A 15,384-nucleotide genomic window follows, 5' to 3' on the forward strand; every position below is an offset into this window, starting at 1 on the left:
CTCCGTATCACCCCCCTCTCTGAACTGGCTCCATCCCTCTGCTCTCCTCCCCACTGAGAGCTGCTGTGTGCTGAGCGGACTGGAGCATCATCCAGGTAGGGGCTGCACACTGGGGGGGCTGGAGGGGATCCCCCTGACCTGGGAGGAGCTCTGAGTGGAGAGTCCAGACTTAATAATTATTATTATTATTCGTGCTGCACTGGGCTTCAGTCCTGGCAGTGAGAGGGGGACTCTGTGATCAGTACAGATACTTATGACTGTCTAATAATATACGATAGAAATGGAAAACAGGGTAGCGCTGTAGTCTCTTCGAAACGTTTTGAACTGCCAGAAGAAGTTTTCACAACCCGGACTCGTGAAGGTACAGGTCTTCTCCCTTCGTCCGGAGTAAGGTGAGAGGTCACCCCCTCGGGGCGCAGTATCCCCGATGCACCCCCCCACCACCACCCAAAACGACACACACTTCTGTGACGATTGGGAGACCCCGGTTCGACCAGCCCCTGCGGTGGAGGAAACGACCCGCTGGAGAGAACACGCAGACTCCACACAGAAGGGTCACCTCGGCATTTATTCCAACAGCAAAACAACACCAGAGAGAAACGGTCTCCGAAAGATAAGCGCACACCGGGAAAAACACGACGGGGTCATTACAAATGGGAATAGGAGTTCTTTTTTTCTTTTCCGGACGTCAGTTGTATCGTGTCCTGGTGATTTCTCCCGTTTCGAACGGAGTTTAATGTCGCGTTTCTACTTTATTAGAGAGAGGCACTGAACTTTGGGGAACGTGACATCCACCCAGTATTACTAGTAGGTTGGTAAATATAAATGTTCTTTTTCCCCCCGTATGATACCTCGCGAAATATAACGATGGCCAACTCCTTAAGTCGAAATTTAAACCCTTCTCACGCTACAAGACAGTCCGTCAACATCGCCGCGGCCCGAAGCACGACCTTCGGTATGACGTTGGCGGAAAAGGGGGTAGGGTAAGTACGTCACAGCCGGGGGAAGCCCCTATCACGTGAGAGGGGTGCGGCGGGCGACGAGCCCCCGGGGGCGAAGAGAAGTTGATTTGCGTGGGGTGTGGAAACACTACACGACCGGGCAAGCGAGCCGTTTTTTTTTTGTTTTGTTTTTTCCAGAACATCAGAACAACCGCAGAGATGACCATCGATCCACCTCCAGACGTTTCCTTTTTTGTCCTCTTTGGCCCCCAAAATAAAAAAAAAAACTGGGATCCATCGTGGCATTGCCAAATTAAAACGTCAACCACTTTTCGGGCTTTCGTGCTGTCCATGATGAAACCGTCATGGTTGTGTAAGCATACGTTACGTCACAGACCGGCGGCGCTCGGACGTGAGGAGTGTCGTTACGGTTTTGAAATGGCATGTCAGACAAGATCTCTGACAAGATCTCCGAAAAACCCAAACCTGTAAGATTCAATTTCAATTCAGTTTTTTTATATAGCACCTTTCACAACAAGAATGCCCCAAGGCCCCGAACAAAGGAGTTGTTCCACACCCCCGCCACCCTCTGTGTACAGTAGAGCCCCCTGTACTGACTGGAGGAGCTCACCCAGCTGTGTCTGGAGAGAAGCCGGGGTATCGGCTTCAACCACAGGGCTGGGCGGCTTGTTCCCCACCCCCTTCTGTGTACAGAAGAGCCTCCTGTCCTGACTCCAGTAGGAAATGTCACCTGGAGGCAACACACCGGCTTCTTTCAACAGATCACCTCGGGAATCGGGAACAACGGAGCTGTGTGCGGCCGTCTGTACGGAGGGGTTCAGCGCGGGGGGGCTCCGGGCTCGGGTCTGGACCCGGGGGGGGGACTGTCTGTGTGGAGTCTGCATGTTCTCCCTGTGTTCTCCGGGTCCAAAGACAGGCTTTTGGGCTAATTGGCTTCTGGGAAAACTGGCCCTGGTGTGTGTGTGTCCTGTGATGGAGTGCTGTCCTGTCCAGGGTGTGTGAGTGAGTGTGTGTTTGTCATGTGATGGACTGGTTCCTGTCCAGGGTGTGTGAGTGTGTGTGTCTGAGTGTCCTGTGAGGGACTAGTGTCCTATCCAGGTTGTGTGAGTGTGTCCTGTGAGGGACTGGTGTCCTGTTCAGGGTGTGTGAGTGTGTGTCCTGTGAGGGACTGGTGTCCTGTTCAGGGTGTGTGAGTGTGTGTGTGTGTCCTGTGAGTGACTGGTGTCCTGTCCAGGGTGTGTGAGTGTGTGTGTGTCCTGTGATGGACTGGTGTCCTCTCTAGGGTGTGTGTGTGTCCTGTGATGGACTGGTGTCCTGTCCAGGGTGTGTGAGTGTGTGTGTCTGTGTGTCCTGTGATGGACAGATGGTACGAAGCCTGGACACCCATGAGACACTGGCTTCCTCAGAAGACTCTCACGGAGGGCACACTGTCCCTAACCCAGGTCCAGAAGAAACTACAGTGATCTATAATTCCTGCGCCTCGGAAGGGTTTATGACGTCTATGTCCGGCGCCCGCGCCCGTGGACCGGCGGTTTGGCGTCGCGCTCCGCAGCTCGAGCTTCGGTGCGAGGCAGGGCGGGAGGGAGTCGATGTGGCCTCGGCGCCATCTTTGCTGGTGAGTCAATTGTGACCGTTGCGGTACAATAAACCATCAATAAACCTTTTCCCACCCCGTCCAGTATTTCTGTCGCGGCCCACGTCCCTTACAATCGACAAACTATAAAAAAAACAGTAGCCCTTCGCAACATTACACGCCATTTTTTTATTTTAAACGTCCGCTAGATACGCAGGTGGCTCGATACCTGTCTTATCCTCGCCGGCGTCTTTATACCGGCAAGTGAATTTTATTTGGGGTCCCTCAGAATTGTGACAGAAATGTCAGTGAACCACAGTAAAAAACGAAACTTTTTTTTTAAAAGCGGTGAATGGATTTTTTGAGTAACCGTGTAGCGACTAACATAAGGAAAAAAAAGTTGTCTTTCCCTACGAAGACGTTTTGGTACAGGACTTTCTTTAAATATCAGTTGTGCATAGCGTTTTACAAAAAGTTGATGATGATCTTGGAGATAATTGCAAAGGAAAATTGAGATAACTACCAAAACATTACGTGTGAAACGACAGGACAGAACTTTGAACCCACAAAGAAACAAAGGTATGAAATATTGCCTCGTCATGGGGGGTTGATAATTGTAGTAAGTGTTCCTAATTTTCGTAAAGAAATGTATATTATGGGAGTCACACGTGAGATTTAGTGTATATACGTTTCATATTGTGCATATATACGGGTTTAAAAAGTGGAATGAGTATGATTATAAACTCGTGTGTCCTATAATCAGATAATTTTTGAACAAGCTTTGATTAGACAGGTGAAAAACAACATCAGATCCTTTTTTTAAATATATTCTCACGTCTGAATATCAGCTTCTCCCCTCTGGCCAACATTTCAGGGCTCCCAGGTGTAGATCCCAAATTGAAACAAATATTAATTTGTTACCCAGTTAAATAGTTAATAGAAGTGAGTGACCAGGGTAAATAAAGGTGGGTCAGTGTAAACTGTTTATTCTGGACCAGACTTCGTCATGTGTGATATGTCATGACTTCTTATATTAAGTTTTATCTTTATATTTAGTTCTACATGTGTAATAGATGCGATGTGTGTCCATAAAAAGGTTTCTCCAGGGGAAAATCAAGTTGGTTTTAAAACCGTGTTTCCTTTTTAGGGTACGTTTGCATTCCAAGTGTGGGGTTTTTGCCTTTTTATCATATTTTGGATGTGAATCCGTGGTATTTTTGCTGAGACAAGTTGCCTTTCTTATACGCGGAGGGATCTGCTCGTGAGATGTCCGCTTGGTCCATTTCTGAGCTCAGTATAAGGTGTAGAAAGCATGACTGTCATCATAACCCGCCTCTCACCCAGGTGTGGAATAATGTTGTGACTATTGCTTCAGCAATAACATGCTGATTGCATGTTTCTACATGGGTATAACAGAGATCTCAACTACTGAGGGGCCTTATTAATAAAGTCTCCACAGCCGAAGCGCTGTGTCTCTTTTCAGCTGGCGATAAACCTTTCCTCGATCCTTTGCGGACTTGTAAAACTGTTCATGATCAGAATAAAAAACGCTCACGCTAATACACAAGCACCCGTGTCTCGCCAAAGCTGACAAATAAACAGACGGACAAGCCACACTGCGCATGTGAACAGGGGAATGAGCGAGCGAGCGGGGATAGGGCACCTCCTGCGCTTAAAAGCTTGCAGCACCTGGTATTCCCAGGCGGTCTCCCATCCAAGTACTAACCAGGACCATCCCTGTTTAGCTTCCGAGATCAGACGAGATCAGGCGTGCTCAAGGGGGTGCAGCCATAAGCGAGAGCAAGGCTCGTTGGCACCCTTCTTATTGAGAGGACAGCTCCGTCACCTCTTTTACGACGCTGCTTTTTTTCCCTTGCGTTTTTCTCTTCTTCCCACGTTCTCTCTCTTCACTGCCTTCGTCCCCGCTCTATTTCACTTCAGCCTTTCACTCTTGCTTCCTTCCAATGAGGACGGAGCTGTGGGAGAAAGGGCGCTATAGAGGATCGCTGTGGAGAGCTGCTGCTGTGCTTTGACATCTGAGCTCTGTGGAAAACGATCTCAATACAATTCTGAAAAACGCGACTCTCCGAACGCCAGCCGAACAAGTCTCCACAGCCGAAGCGCTGTGTCTCTTTTCAGCTGGCGATAAACCTTTCCTCGATCCTTTGCGGACTTGTAAAACTGTTCATGATCAGAATAAAAAACGCTCATGCTAATACACAAGCACCCGTGTCTCGCCAAAGCTGAAAATAAACAGAAGGACAAGCCGCACTACACGTGTGAACAGGGGAATGAGCGAGCGAGCGGGGATAGGGCGCCTCCAGCGCTTAAAAGCTTACAGCACTTGGTATTCCCAGGCGGTCTCCCATCCAAGTACTAACCAGGACCATCCCTGTTTAGCCTCCGAGATCAGATGAGATCAGGAGTGCTCAAGGGGGTGTGGCCGTAAGCGAGAGCAAGGCTCGCTGGCACCCTTCTTATTGAGAGGACAGCTCCGTCACCTCTTTTACGACGCTGCTTTTTTTCCCTTGCGTTTTTCTCTTCTTCCCACGTTCTCTCTCTTCACTGCCTTCGTCCCCGCTCTATTTCACTTCAGCCTTTCACTCTTGCTTCCTTCCAATGAGGACGGAGCTGCGGGAGAAAGGGCGCTATAGAGGATCGCTGTGGAGAGCTGCTGCTGTGCTTTGACATCTGAGCTCTGTGGAAAACGATCTCAATACAATTCTGAAAAACGCGACTCTCCGAACGCCAGCTGAACAAGTCTCCACAGCCGAAGCGCTGTGTCTCTTTTCAGCTGGCGATAAACCTTTCCTCGATCCTTTGCGGACTTGTAAAACTGTTCCTGATCAGAATATAAAACGCTCACGCTAATACACAAGCACCCGTGTCTTGCCAAAGCTGACAAATAAACAGACGGACAAGCCGCACTGCACGTGTGAACAGGGGAATGAGCGAGCGAGCGGGGATAGGGCGCCTCCTGCGCTTAAAAGCTTACAGCACCTGGTATTCCCAGGCGGTCTCCCATCCAAGTACTAACCAGGCCCAACCCTGTTTAGCTTCCGAGATCAGACGAGATCAGGCGTGCTCAAGGGGGTGTGGCCATAAGCGAGAGCGAGGCTCGCTGGCACCCTTCTTATTGAGAGGACAGCTCCGTCACCTCTTTTTACGACGCTGCTTTTTTTCCCTTGCGTTTTTCTCTTCTTCCCACGTTCTCTCTCTTCACTGCCTTCGTCCCCGCTCTATTTCACTTCAGCCTTTCACTCTTGCTTCCTTCCAATGAGGACGGAGCTGCGGGAGAAAGGGCGCTATAGAGGATCGCTGTGGAGAGCTGCTGCTGTGCTTTGACATCTGAGCTCTGTGGAAAACGATCTCAATACAATTCTGAAAAACGCGACTCTCCGAACGCCAGCCGAACAAGTCTCCACAGCCGAAGCGCTGTGTCTCTTTTCAGCTGGCGATAAACCCTTCCTCGATCCTTTGCGGACTTGTAAAACTGTTCCTGATCAGAATATAAAACGCTCACGCTAATACACAAGCACCCGTGTCTTGCCAAAGCTGACAAATAAACAGACGGACAAGCCGCACTGCACGTGTGAACAGGGGAATGAGCGAGCGAGCGGGGATAGGGCGCCTCCTGCGCTTAAAAGCTTACAGCACCTGGTATTCCCAGGCGGTCTCCCATCCAAGTACTAACCAGGCCCATCCCTGTTTAGCTTCCGAGATGAGACGAGATCAGGCGTGCTCAAGGGGGTGTGGCCGTAAGCGAGAGCGACGCTCGCTGGCACCCTTCTTATTGAGAGGACAGCTCCGTCACCTCTTTTACGACGCTGCTTTTTTTCCCTTGCGTTTTTCTCTTCTTCCCACGTTCTCTCTCTTCACTGCCTTCGTCCCCGCTCTATTTCACTTCAGCCTTTCACTCTTGCTTCCTTCCAATGAGGACGGAGCTGCGGGAGAAAGGGCGCTATAGAGGATCGCTGTGGAGAGCTGCTGGTGTGCTTTGACATCTGAGCTCTGTGGAAAACGATCTCAATACAATTCTGAAAAACGCGACTCTCCGAACGCCAGCCGAACAAGTCTCCACAGCCGAAGCGCTGTGTCTCTTTTCAGCTGGCGATAAACCTTTCCTCGATCCTTTGCGGACTTGTAAAACTGTTCCTGATCAGAATAAAAAACGCTCACGCTAATACACAAGCACCCGTGTCTCGCCAAAGCTGACAAATAAACAGACGGACAAGCCGCACTGCACGTGTGAACAGGGGAATGAGCGAGCGAGCGGGGATAGGGCGCCTCCTGCGCTTAAAAGCTTACAGCACCTGGTATTCCCAGGCGGTCTCCCATCCAAGTACTAACCAGGCCCAACCCTGTTTAGCTTCCGAGATCAGACGAGATCAGGCATGCTCAAGGGGGTGTGGCCATAAGCGAGAGCGAGGCTCGCTGGCACCCTTCTTATTGAGAGGACAGCTCCGTCACCTCTTTTACGACGCTGCTTTTTTTCCCTTGCGTTTTTCTCTTCTTCCCACGTTCTCTCTCTTCACTGCCTTCGTCCCCGCTCTATTTCACTTCAGCCTTTCACTCTTGCTTCCTTCCAATGAGGACGGAGCTGCGGGAGAAAGGGCGCTATAGAGGATCGCTGTGGAGAGCTGCTGCTGTGCTTTGACATCTGAGCTCTGTGGAAAACGATCTCAATACAATTCTGAAAAACGCGACTCTCCGAACGCCAGCCGATCAAGTCTCCACAGCCGAAGCGCTGTGTCTCTTTTCAGCTGGCGATAAACCTTTCCTCGATCCTTTGCGGACTTGTAAAACTGTTCCTGATCAGAATATAAAACGCTCACGCTAATACACAAGCACCCGTGTCTCGCCAAAGCTGTCAAATAAACAGACGGACAAGCCGCACTGCACGTGTGAACAGGGGAATGAGCGAGCGAGCGGGGATAGGGCGCCTCCTGCGCTTAAAAGCTTACAGCACCTGGTATTCCCAGGCGGTCTCCCATCCAAGTACTAACCAGGCCCATCCCTGTTTAGCTTCCGAGATCAGATGAGATCAGGCGTGCTCAAGGGGGTGTGGCCATAAGCAAGAGGAAGGCTCGCTGGCACCCTTCTTATTGAGAGGACAGCTCCGTCACCTCTTTTACGACGCAGCTTTTTTTCCCTTGCGTTTTTCTCTTCTTCCCACGTTCTCTCTCTTCACTGCCTTCGTCCCCGCTCTATTTCACTTCAGCCTTTCACTCTTGCTTCCTTCCAATGAGGACGGAGCTGCGGGAGAAAGGGCGCTATAGAGGATCGCTGTGGAGAGCTGCTGCTGTGCTTTGACATCTGAGCTCTGTGGAAAACGATCTCAATACAATTCTGAAAAACGCGACTCTCCGAACGCCAGCCGAACAAGTCTCCACAGCCGAAGCGCTGTGTCTCTTTTCAGCTGGCGATAAACCCTTCCTCGATCCTTTGCGGACTTGTAAAACTGTTCCTGATCAGAATATAAAACGCTCACGCTAATACACAAGCACCCGTGTCTTGCCAAAGCTGACAAATAAACAGACGGACAAGCCGCACTGCACGTGTGAACAGGGGAATGAGCGAGCGAGCGGGGATAGGGCGCCTCCTGCGCTTAAAAGCTTACAGCACCTGGTATTCCCAGGCGGTCTCCCATCCAAGTACTAACCAGGCCCATCCCTGTTTAGCTTCCGAGATGAGACGAGATCAGGCGTGCTCAAGGGGGTGTGGCCGTAAGCGAGAGCGACGCTCGCTGGCACCCTTCTTATTGAGAGGACAGCTCCGTCACCTCTTTTACGACGCTGCTTTTTTTCCCTTGCGTTTTTCTCTTCTTCCCACGTTCTCTCTCTTCACTGCCTTCGTCCCCGCTCTATTTCACTTCAGCCTTTCACTCTTGCTTCCTTCCAATGAGGACGGAGCTGCGGGAGAAAGGGCGCTATAGAGGATCGCTGTGGAGAGCTGCTGGTGTGCTTTGACATCTGAGCTCTGTGGAAAACGATCTCAATACAATTCTGAAAAACGCGACTCTCCGAACGCCAGCCGAACAAGTCTCCACAGCCGAAGCGCTGTGTCTCTTTTCAGCTGGCGATAAACCTTTCCTCGATCCTTTGCGGACTTGTAAAACTGTTCCTGATCAGAATAAAAAACGCTCACGCTAATACACAAGCACCCGTGTCTCGCCAAAGCTGACAAATAAACAGACGGACAAGCCGCACTGCACGTGTGAACAGGGGAATGAGCGAGCGAGCGGGGATAGGGCGCCTCCTGCGCTTAAAAGCTTACAGCACCTGGTATTCCCAGGCGGTCTCCCATCCAAGTACTAACCAGGCCCAACCCTGTTTAGCTTCCGAGATCAGACGAGATCAGGCATGCTCAAGGGGGTGTGGCCATAAGCGAGAGCGAGGCTCGCTGGCACCCTTCTTATTGAGAGGACAGCTCCGTCACCTCTTTTACGACGCTGCTTTTTTTCCCTTGCGTTTTTCTCTTCTTCCCACGTTCTCTCTCTTCACTGCCTTCGTCCCCGCTCTATTTCACTTCAGCCTTTCACTCTTGCTTCCTTCCAATGAGGACGGAGCTGCGGGAGAAAGGGCGCTATAGAGGATCGCTGTGGAGAGCTGCTGCTGTGCTTTGACATCTGAGCTCTGTGGAAAACGATCTCAATACAATTCTGAAAAACGCGACTCTCCGAACGCCAGCCGATCAAGTCTCCACAGCCGAAGCGCTGTGTCTCTTTTCAGCTGGCGATAAACCTTTCCTCGATCCTTTGCGGACTTGTAAAACTGTTCCTGATCAGAATATAAAACGCTCACGCTAATACACAAGCACCCGTGTCTCGCCAAAGCTGTCAAATAAACAGACGGACAAGCCGCACTGCACGTGTGAACAGGGGAATGAGCGAGCGAGCGGGGATAGGGCGCCTCCTGCGCTTAAAAGCTTACAGCACCTGGTATTCCCAGGCGGTCTCCCATCCAAGTACTAACCAGGCCCATCCCTGTTTAGCTTCCGAGATCAGATGAGATCAGGCGTGCTCAAGGGGGTGTGGCCATAAGCAAGAGCAAGGCTCGCTGGCACCCTTCTTATTGAGAGGACAGCTCCGTCACCTCTTTTACGACGCAGCTTTTTTTCCCTTGCGTTTTTCTCTTCTTCCCACGTTCTCTCTCTTCACTGCCTTCGTCCCCGCTCTATTTCACTTCAGCCTTTCACTCTTGCTTCCTTCCAATGAGGACGGAGCTGCGGGAGAAAGGGCGCTATAGAGGATCGCTGTGGAGAGCTGCTGGTGTGCTTTGACATCTGAGCTCTGTGGAAAACGATCTCAATACAATTCTGAAAAACGCGACTCTCCGAACGCCAGCCGAACAAGTCTCCACAGCCGAAGCGCTGTGTCTCTTTTCAGCTGGCGATAAACCTTTCCTCGATCCTTTGCGGACTTGTAAAACTGTTCATGAACTTGAACTTGAACTTTATTGCCATATGTAACCGGTACTGGTACAATGGAATTCTTACTTACAGAAAGTCTCTCGATTATAAAACAAGTGTAAAAAACAAAACAAAGTGCAAACAGTGCATCAAGACAATGTACAAACAAACAATAGACAATGTGCAAGTAAACATGCAGACAGTTTGAATGTAAACAATACAGACGTGTAAACAATGACTGGAGACGTACAATTAATAAATTACAATGAGGTAGATGGTGATGGTGTAGGTGTGGTCCGAGGGGGATGGCTAAATGTGTTCGCCAGTCTCACTGCTTGTGGATAGAAGCTATTGAAGAATCTAGTGGTAAGTGTCCGTATGCTCTTATATCTCTTGCCTGAGGGCAGTGGGGTGAAGAGCTCATGCCCTGGGTGGTGACTGTCCTCTGTGATGGCCAGAATTCTACCACGGCAGCGGTCCTCATAGAGCTGTTTAATCTCGGTGAGACCGCAGCCGATGATCTTCTGGGCCATATTGACCATTCTCTGCAGTGCCTTTCTTTCTCGCGAAGAGATGTTGCCATACCACACGGTGATCCCGTTGGTGAGGACGCTCTCGATAGTGCAGCGGTAGAAGTTCACCAACACATGTGTTGGCATCCCCCATCGCTTGAGGCACCTCAAGAAATACAGGCGCTGCTGAGCCTTCTTCATGATAGAGTCAGTGTTCACAGTCCAGGTTAGATCTTTAGAGATGTGAATTCCCAAAAACCTAAAGCTGGTGACTGTTTCCACTTCCGTTCCATCAATACTGAGTGGGCTGTGAGTGTGTGGCCTGTGTCTCCGAAAGTCCACTATTAGCTCTTTCGTTTTCTTTATGTTCAAGTCCAGGTTATTGCTATGACACCACCTAAGCAGCTGTACAACTTCATCCCTGTAAGTGGACTCGTCATCATCACTGATCAGTCCTATTATAGTGGTGTCATCGGCAAACTTGATGATGTGGTTATTGCTGTGTCTTGCTGTGCAGTCGTGAGTAAATAGGGAGTACAACCTTGGACTCAGACAGCAGCCTTGTGGGGTTCCAGTGCTCAGGGTGAGTGGTGTTGATGTTTTATTGCCTATCCGCACCACCTGTGGTCTCTCGATAAGAAAGTCCAGCAGCCAGTTGCAGACAGAGTTGCACAGACCTAATCCCCTGAGCTTTGTCACCAGTTGACAGGGTATGATGGAATTAAATGCTGAACTGTAGTCCACAAACAGCACTCTCACATACGAGTTCTTAGTGTCCAGGTGTTCCAAGGCTGTATGCAGAGCCAGGGAGACAGCATCATCCACTGATCTGTTGTTCTGGTAGGCGAACTGCAGGGGGTCCAGGGACTCTGTGATGGAGTAGTTGATGTGTGACAACACCAGCTGATCAGAATAAAAAACGCTCATGCTAATACACAAGCACCCGTGTCTCGCCAAAGCTGACAAATAAACAGACGGACAAGCCGCACTGCACGTGTGAACAGGGGAATGAGCGAGCGAGCGGGGATAGGGCGCCTCCTGCGCTTAAAAGCTTACAGCACCTGGTATTCCCAGGCGGTCTTCCATCCAAATACTAAGCAGGCCCATCCCTGTTTAGCTTCCAAGATCAGACGAGATCAGGCGTGCTCAAGGGGGTGTGGCCGTAAGCGAGAGCAAGGCTCGCTGGCACCCTTCTTATTGAGAGGACAGCTCCGTCACCTCTTTTACGACGCTGCTTTTTTTCCCTTGCGTTTTTCTCTTCTTCCCACGTTCTCTCTCTTCACTGCCTTCGTCCCCGCTCTTTTCACTTCAGCCTTTCACTCTTGCTTCCTTCCAATGAGGACGGAGCTGCGGGAGAAAGGGCACTATAGAGGATCGCTGTGGAGAGCTGCTGCTGTGCTTTGACATCTGAGCTCTGTGGAAAACGATCTCAATACAATTCTGAAAAACGCGACTCCCGGAACGCCAGCCGAACAAGTCTCCACAGCCGAAGCGCTGTGTCTCTTTTCAGCTGGCGATAAACCTTTCCTCGATCCTTTGCGGACTTGTAAAACTGTTCCTGATCAGAATAAAAACCGCTCACGCTAATACACAAGCACCCGTGTCTCGCCAAAGCTGACAAATAAACAGATGGACAAGGTGTACTGCACGTGTGAACAGGGGAATGAGCGAGCGGGGATAGGGTGCCTCCTGCGCTTAAAGTCTTACAGCACCTGGTATTCCCAGGCAGTCTCCCATCCAAGTACTAACCAGGCCCAACCCTGCTTAGCTTCCAAGATCAGACAAGATTGGGCACATTCAGGGTGGTGTGGCCGCAAGCGAAAGCCATGGCGCCTAACTAGCTACTTGAAGCTATGTGTGGCTGGGGCTCTGTGTCCCCCGAGCGGGACTGAAGGATCGTTCGTGTGCAACTCTTTGGAAAGGAGCCTCTTTCCAAATCGCATTGCGTACCTGGATGTTGGCGAATGTGCTCCCTTGTGTTGGCTTGTCCCGCACTGGAGGAGAACAAACAAACTGCACGGAGGAGCACAAGGCAAGTCTTCACAAGACAAAAACGTCCAGTGCACAGCACTCTGAAAACATTTCTGGGCTGTCGCGTGTTTATTTCAGCACATAAAGCACACCAGTCCAACACGTCGGCCGGGCTCGCAGTGCCTCCGCCCTCTTGTGGCCTTGCAGCGTCAGAGCAAGAGGCTCCTTCTCGCTGCCTTTCCGCTGTGTTGCAGAGCCCCGAGAGGGAACCTGGAGCGCACACTTTGTGGGGGGCGGGGAACCGCGTTCGCGCTCTGCCCCCGGTCTCTTGCGCGAGTACTAAATCTCACGGCGCCAGCCAGCGGCCAGGAGACAAATACAATATCGCGGGACAGGGGGGCCTCGTCATTGATTGTTACATATGAGACGGGGATTAGGAGGAGACCCCGACTGATTGGTAAAGGGGAACACTAACACCAGAGAGACACCCCCGGAGTCTCTTTTTGAGAGACGCCCTGGGATTTCTTAATGGCCAAGGAGGGTCGGGACCTCTGTTTTATGCCTCCCCCGAAGGACGGCGCCTGTTTGTGCAGCAGAGTGTCGCCATCAGGATGCTGGGGCATAAGAAAGCCACACAGACCGCAGGGTGAGCGGTCCCTACTGGTCCCAGTCACACCTCCTGCAGGAGCAGCAGCAACATGAGCTTTTCCGGGGGGAATCTCCCATCCGGGTGCCGGCTAGGCTCACACCTGCTGGGCTGCCGTGGGTGAGCCCAGTCGAGAGTCGCAGGGTGAGATCTAGTCACCGGGGAGAAACGATACAAGCGAAGGATTACTCGGCTCCCAGCACTTGAAAAGACCGACAAATGACTCATTCCCGCCGGAGCTGAATGTACCTGAATTCCCCCGCCCCGCTGTGTTTGCTGTATTGTCTTTGAAGCCGGCCCCCGAGACGAGACGGGCTGTTCCTGTGCCCCAATTAACACTTTACAGGTGCCATTCCCCTGCATTGTGGCCATTGTCGGTGGTCACACGCGATAAGATAAGGTGGAGGAGAGCGGGGCACGCCCAGCGCCAGACATTCAAGGAGGGGGCTGTGCGAGGTGAGGTGAGGTGCGACATGCCGGAGCCCCGACGCTGCTAATGCGGAGCACTTGTTGAACTGGCATTGAAAGGACGTGTGCTCACAGAGCGAGCCTTCCCTGCGGCGGAGCGTGGAAACTTTCACCCCACGCTGCAGGAGTTGTGTCCCCTGCAGCGGTGCTGAGAGAACAGCACAGAAGGCAGCAGGCTCTGGAGAGCGGGTAAGAGACCGAGCCTTGTGGGCAGACGAGCAGGCCCGTTTTTTGGAAATTGCTGAAAAGGCTCCGGTGTTTGTTCGGTGTGTGCCAGGCGCATGACTCGAGCTTGTGTAGCGAGCTGCCGGTCTGGTGTAATGCAAATGAGGCCGATTGCATCCTGGGACATGTCGGAATGCGCAATGGCGACTGCAGATGTGTAGGAAACGGCGCGCTCATTTTCTCGTTTTGCCCACACTTTTGAGTGTTAGTGTGGCGTGTGAGTGTGCGAAAGAGTGGGCCCAGCAGGAGGCGGTGGCGTGCGGGGCGAGGAGCTGGGCTAGGCTGCGCGATTTGTGCTGTGGGTGCGGGCCACTTGCAGGGGCTTGTACATCTTATACTTACCTGGCAGGGGAGATACGTTGATCATCCTGTAGGTGGAGTAGTTTGACTGTTTTCTTGTTTTGTGGAAGCAGTGTTTGTTTTGCAGTTTATGAGATGGCAACCTTTAGATCCCGCAGGAATGCTGTACGTTTTGAGCTTTTGGATGACCTCTTCATGGATCGTATGCAGTTCAGCAGAAAAGTGTTGCAGAAGGAACTTGGCTTTGAACTTCGGCACTTGGATTTCATCTTCGCTCTGCCAGGTCAGAAAGCATTTGAGGTTGTGTTTGCTACCTATCCTCTGTTTGAATAATGCGTGGATGTGTTTGAGGCAAAAAGAGGGAAAGTTCCTGCACTTGAGAAGATCAACTTGCAGCCTCTGACACAGAGAGAGAGGAAAACGGTGCATGTTGTTATGTTCTCAGAACTGGCAAAGACAGAGGACATTCATACCTGGCTTAACCAGTACTGCACCGTCCACCATGGAACTGAGGTTAGAGATGTTGATGGTATAAAAACAGGAGCAAGGAAATTCGAGGTTCACTTGCTACCGGACAGCGTAAATGGAGGCTTAAGGCACCTGCCGTCTACAATCCGGCTGGGTGCCTGCAATGGCTATGTGTTTTATATGGGACAACCAAAGGTGTGTCGGCGCTGTGGTGCTGTGGGACACCTGGCATCATCCTGCACTGTGAAATGCTGCAAGACCTGTGGCAAACAGGGACATTTAGCCTCTGACTGTTCAATGCTGCCAAAGTGCAATTTATGTGGCTCGGAAGGACACATTTTAAAGAACTGCCCTCACGCCTACGCCAATAAACTCAAAATGAGAAAGGATGAGGCAGTGCTTGTTTCAGCCAAACCGGCCCGAAAATCCAAAGCAAACAACAAGTCAAACAAAGAACCCTTGTTGGACAAAGACTCTCAGCCTCCAGCCACGATCAGTCCTGCTGTGGCTCCGGGGCCGGTGGAAGAGAAATCCACTACGCCCCCACAACCGCAGACTGCACCAGACGAGCACGAGGGTTTGAAAACCCCCGAGAACAGCAAGGACCCCTCCCCCACTCCTGCTCCTCAGAATGAGGGCCAGTGTGGGGCCCCCCGGTGGAGCGGGTCCAGCGAGGATACCCAGGATTCAGCGGAGCTGCTTTTCTCAGACTCTGCAAGTGCTACAGATGCCCTCCTCTCCTCCATCCAGTCCATCACGGAGGATCTGCAGCAGCTGGTGGGTGAGGGGGAAGAGGAGACTGGTGCATCGGCTGCACCCCATTACCCTCAGTGCTCCCAGGAGCTGGAC

At 51.4% G+C, this 15,384-nt stretch overlaps 5 non-coding genes and 6 pseudogenes across 5 annotated transcripts; all 11 read right to left on the reverse strand.

Moving 5' to 3' along the window:
• Positions 1-4,212: 4,212 nt before the first annotated feature.
• LOC148667558 (5S ribosomal RNA) lies at positions 4,213-4,331 on the reverse strand (annotated as a pseudogene).
• A 536-nt stretch (positions 4,332-4,867) lies between these two features.
• Positions 4,868-4,986, reverse strand: LOC148667559 (5S ribosomal RNA; annotated as a pseudogene).
• A 537-nt stretch (positions 4,987-5,523) lies between these two features.
• Positions 5,524-5,642, reverse strand: LOC148667560 (5S ribosomal RNA). The gene has a single exon (XR_015937260.1). It is a non-coding gene; the product is annotated as a 5S ribosomal RNA (ribosomal RNA).
• A 538-nt stretch (positions 5,643-6,180) lies between these two features.
• Positions 6,181-6,299, reverse strand: LOC148667561 (5S ribosomal RNA; annotated as a pseudogene).
• A 537-nt stretch (positions 6,300-6,836) lies between these two features.
• LOC148667562 (5S ribosomal RNA) lies at positions 6,837-6,955 on the reverse strand. Its single transcript, XR_015938494.1, has one exon. It is a non-coding gene; the product is annotated as a 5S ribosomal RNA (ribosomal RNA).
• Positions 6,956-7,492: 537 nt separating this feature from the next.
• LOC148667563 (5S ribosomal RNA) lies at positions 7,493-7,611 on the reverse strand. The gene has a single exon (XR_015938014.1). It is a non-coding gene; the product is annotated as a 5S ribosomal RNA (ribosomal RNA).
• A 537-nt stretch (positions 7,612-8,148) lies between these two features.
• LOC148667564 (5S ribosomal RNA) lies at positions 8,149-8,267 on the reverse strand (annotated as a pseudogene).
• Positions 8,268-8,804: 537 nt separating this feature from the next.
• LOC148667565 (5S ribosomal RNA) lies at positions 8,805-8,923 on the reverse strand. The gene has a single exon (XR_015938495.1). It is a non-coding gene; the product is annotated as a 5S ribosomal RNA (ribosomal RNA).
• A 537-nt stretch (positions 8,924-9,460) lies between these two features.
• On the reverse strand, positions 9,461-9,579 carry LOC148667566 (5S ribosomal RNA). The gene has a single exon (XR_015938015.1). It is a non-coding gene; the product is annotated as a 5S ribosomal RNA (ribosomal RNA).
• Positions 9,580-11,506: 1,927 nt separating this feature from the next.
• On the reverse strand, positions 11,507-11,625 carry LOC148667567 (5S ribosomal RNA; annotated as a pseudogene).
• A 532-nt stretch (positions 11,626-12,157) lies between these two features.
• Positions 12,158-12,276, reverse strand: LOC148667568 (5S ribosomal RNA; annotated as a pseudogene).
• Between the last annotated feature and the right edge of the window lie 3,108 nt (positions 12,277-15,384).

The sequence above is a fragment of the Lepisosteus platostomus genome, chromosome 5 (assembly GCF_059453375.1).
Source record: "Lepisosteus platostomus isolate fLepPlt1 chromosome 5, fLepPlt1.hap1, whole genome shotgun sequence".
Lineage (NCBI taxonomy): Eukaryota > Metazoa > Chordata > Actinopteri > Semionotiformes > Lepisosteidae > Lepisosteus > Lepisosteus platostomus.